Source organism: Myotis brandtii, unplaced genomic scaffold, assembly GCF_000412655.1.
Source record: "Myotis brandtii unplaced genomic scaffold, ASM41265v1 scaffold1076, whole genome shotgun sequence".
In the NCBI taxonomy this organism is placed as follows: domain Eukaryota; kingdom Metazoa; phylum Chordata; class Mammalia; order Chiroptera; family Vespertilionidae; genus Myotis; species Myotis brandtii.
The window spans coordinates 2140501-2144817 of record NW_005353663.1 but is presented as its reverse complement, the minus strand read 5'-3'; the positions used below and the strand labels follow the sequence as shown (position 1 = coordinate 2144817).

At 36.1% G+C, this 4317-nt stretch overlaps 1 long non-coding RNA gene across 1 annotated transcript in view; it reads left to right on the top strand.

Moving 5' to 3' along the window:
• The first annotated feature begins 251 nt into the window (after nucleotides 1-251).
• Nucleotides 252-4317, top strand: part of LOC106726592 — a 197843-nt gene continuing 193777 nt past the window's right edge. Inside the window, exon 1 of the long non-coding RNA XR_001362656.1 lies at nucleotides 252-309. This is a non-coding gene — a long non-coding RNA (uncharacterized LOC106726592). The remainder of the gene's footprint in view (nucleotides 310-4317) is intronic.

The following is a 4317-nucleotide window of genomic DNA, read 5'->3' as shown; positions in this document are numbered from 1 at the left end:
AGATTGGCGATAAAACCTTTATTGAGGAGAAGTCTGGGAAAGGTAGTGTGAGGAACTGAAATATTATTATAGGCCAAAATCTATCTTAAAATGTTCACCCAAAGTGAAGGCAACAAAAGCAACTACTAAAATCTGAAGTAAAGAGCCAGGAATCTGCAATTGAGGAAAATGAGCAGAAAGAGGGTGGGGCTTGCGCACGCCCGGAACAACATAAGGTGAGAAGCTTTCAGCCTGTCGTTCCGTTGATCATCAGCCAGTGAGGAAGCCAGACCTCGGCCCCGAGGACCCAGTTCCCACTGCTCTGCACAGGTAAGAAAATAGGCTTGCTATTTACTACCTCAATTTATCACAGGATATCTTACAATTCTAAATGAAAATCAAGATGCGCTGTAGATTTCGAAGCAGAGCTTAATAATAACAGATTGATAATGTACAAAGCAGCTACACTTCATTTAGACAAACATATCACATAATTCTGTGGCAGCGGATTCAGATTCAGTGTTTTATGAGAGTGGGATAAATGTAAGGTATGTAAACATTGCTTGGGGTACAAAATGAGGGAATGGTAAAAAACAAAAAACAAGACCTGTTTAGATAATATATTCCATAGTGCCCTGGAGTTTGTAATGCAGGGTGAGGGCCACCTGTGCAGCAGACACTATCTGTTGCAAATCATAGAGGATACAAATACTTAAATGGAGTAGAATAACTTTCTACTGATCCATTGTTGAAATATAGAATCACAAGTTTAGTAACTGAAACAAAAACGTCAATTTGATGCTTTTTATTGATACAGTCTGTCCAAACCAGTGGTTCTCAACCTTCCGAATGCCGCGACCCTTTAATACAGTTCCTCATGTTGTGGTGACCCCCAACCATAAAATTATTTTCATTGCTACTTCATAACTGTAATTTTGCTACTGTTATGAATCATAATGTAAATATCTGATATGCAGGATGTATTTTCATTGTTACAAATTGAACATAATTAAAGCATAGTGATTAATCACAAAAACAATATGTAATTATATATGTGTTTTCCGATGGTCTTAGGCGACCCCTGTGAAAGGGTTGCTCGACCCTCAAAGGGGTCGCGACCCACAGGTTGAGAACCGCTGGTCCAAACCATTAAACAAACAAAACCACAGAGGTTGGTTTGTATTTTCAGTCTTTTCTGTGAGTATTGGTTTCTGTGTTATGCGCGTGCCTAATGAAGACTACTGTGCTGACTTCAGTTATTTTATATTGCTTTAATTTTAGCCCTTGCTTAGAGAAACATTTGGTTTACATTTAATTTGTGATTCTGGTGTCAAGTTGAAAAAATATTTACCCAGTTTGAGGATCCTGTGATTTTTAATTTACCTTAGTTATTAAGATACATTGCAACTTAAAATATTTTAGTGGTGTGTTACATAGTTTAGAGGAGGAAAAATAGTCTGAAGTGATTAAATGATGTTTTGAAAAGAAACTGCAAAGTAACCCAGTAATCCCACTGTCAATAGGACAAGCACATTTTTTGCTGAGCTCTGTGGCACACCTGTGGGGCCACAAATCAGCTGTGCATGTGGGTGTATGTTACCGCACGGGCACAGGTGCAGCTAATTGGATCACATGTAGGCTGGGGAGTTGTTTTTGCACCCTTCCTACCATGACGGGTTTCCTGGAGGGGTAAAGAATGGCAAAAGAATGGCACTGGTGAGAATAGCAGACAATTCAGGGACTGAAAGAGAAGTTGTAAGCAGTCAGGATTTAGTGTGTCAGTCCTGCCAGAGCAGTGCGGGTGGGAAGGCTCCGTGATGAGATTCTACCACAGTCCTGGACTCTTTCTCTTCTCATCTTCACTTCTTATCCTACCATGTAAGTCACAAATACACACACAAATAAAAACAGAAGTATAAAACATATCTATATGTAAAACAAATGTGTATGTATGTGTGTGCATGAGAGAGAGACTTTTAGTTACCCTCTTTCTAGAAGGCTAGTCAGATGAAATGACATTCTTCATGTCCTCTACAACACATGCTGACAAATGCCCACAAAACGCTGATGACGCATGATTGTAGCCTACTCTTCAGCACACCGGGGCAGTTCCACTACAGTAGCTGAATTGTGTGTTTACCCATACTAAATTGTCTGCCCCCCCTTAAAAATGTTTATGCCTGTAGGATTTGTAATTAATACATAAAATCAAGTGCTATTTTTTTATTCCAAATATTATTATATTCACTATCAAGTATAAAATAAGAGTTGCTGTTGTTGTGAAAGCCCAGTAGAATACCTTTCTTGCATCCTGTTTATGATTCAAAATGCTATTTTCATAGTTTTTGTGTTGTTTTGGACTGAGGTAGTGCTCATTTTTAAAGGTAAAAAAATCTCGAATTCTTTATGAAAATATTTCTTGTTGCTTGGCTTGCTATAATTTTCTGGTGCATCCTGCTGTTTATGTTGTTTGTATAGCACACTCATTTTTGCATGAGATGAAGGATATTACAGTGTGGTAATTATTTACATAAAGTGCATGTACCCGCAGCCCAAGTTGCTCCTCTCACTTTCCACTTGTTTGCCACTTGAGATATGCAGCATTGTTGAAGGCCCTAACTCCAACGTGTTTCTCTTTGTCTAGCAAACTTTAGTCTGTTTCTTATAGATTAAGTATGTAAATTATTTTTGGCTTCCATTTTCTGAATTTGTGATCCCTTGATGTACTGGAAAATTTCAATCTCCAGAATGTACTAATATGGGGTTCTTCTTGTCTCTATTTGTACATAAACCTCTGACTTTGGGAACTATACCACCAGAATGATATATTTCCCAGTTTAAAGGATTCATTTACACCCACGTTTATTAATAAATACCAAGAGAAATGAAAGGGAGTGGGAACACAGTTTTACTTTATTTTGTTTGTTCAAGTAGTTGACAGAAACTGATTTCATAGTCCAGTTTTCACCAAAAGAGCCTCTGGTATTGTGGGATTGTTTGATTTACACTGAATGACATAATAGATGATACTTGCACTTTTTTTGTTTGTCTTCTCTTAATGTAGATTCTATGCCATTTTAATAGTCTGAACACTTCGTAATTCTCACAAAAGTAAAAGTTAGTTTGCAATTCTGATAAATTATTTAATATCTACTCTCCATATTAGCAGTATTTTATATTCTTGCTCCATATATTTGAAGGGCAAAAATTGATACATTATTGTGATAGCTAAAAGTCAATCATGATATAAATATATAAATAGGTGCTGAATTGATGAATAAACATGATTATGGCTTAAAACATATGATGACATCATATCTTTACTCTCTTTTGAGGAAAAATGTTTTTAATTAGGATATTTAAAGAAGATCAATGCTATCAACTTAGCATTGCTATGCTAACTGGTACCAATTCTTTACTGACATCCCTTTTTTTTTTCTGAAAGTTGGGGGATGACCTAGACTGAGTACTAGTCCTCCTCAACAGAGAAAGAGCAGCAGGGGTCATCTCTTACATAAAATAACTGATGAGACCATCCTTCTGTGAGTTGCTCAGCAATTTTCAGGAAAATTCATATCTGTCTAATCCAAAGTAAAATGATTATAGAGAGTTTTATGGCAACCTTGAGATTAATTACTGATGTTCTTAAAAAGGTTACATGCTTTTTTACCAATTATTATGATACCCTGGAGAATAAATGCATAATTATAGAAAATTGCTGCATCCTTACTTAAAAACATCAAAGGACAAAATGATACCGAACACCCAGGATGTTACCTTTACTACACTGTGTACAAATTTCCTGTGTGCGCTACTTTATATTAGTTTCTATTTCTCACTGTCACTGATAGGAATGCTCTCCAAGGTATTAGCACTGATGCAGAATTGGTTGCACAAATTTTCACCTCGGCAAGAGTAAAGATAGGTCATAAAGCACAAAATGTATAGCTCTCTGAAAATTGCTGTATTTGGAAAGCATCTTCCATATAATCCAGCAATTTTAAGTAAAAAATAATGTCTACTTGTGTTTTCAGAACAGGAAAGTTGTAAATTATTTAAAAATGACTGATCTGCTTGATGTTATTCTCCAGCACAGCTATTTTCAACCAGTGTGCCGCAAGAATTTTTAAAACATGCAATACCTGACTAGTTAAGGGCACTAGCCTCTTTTCCCTTAGATTGTCAAATTTAAAAATGACAACAACAAACACAACAATAGATGCCTGGTGTGAATGAATCAAAATTATATCTATTTTTTGTCAGATTGTAAAAAAACTATAGTATATTTTTGGTGTGCTGCAGAATTTTAGTAATTAGTTTATTTATGTGTGCCATGAG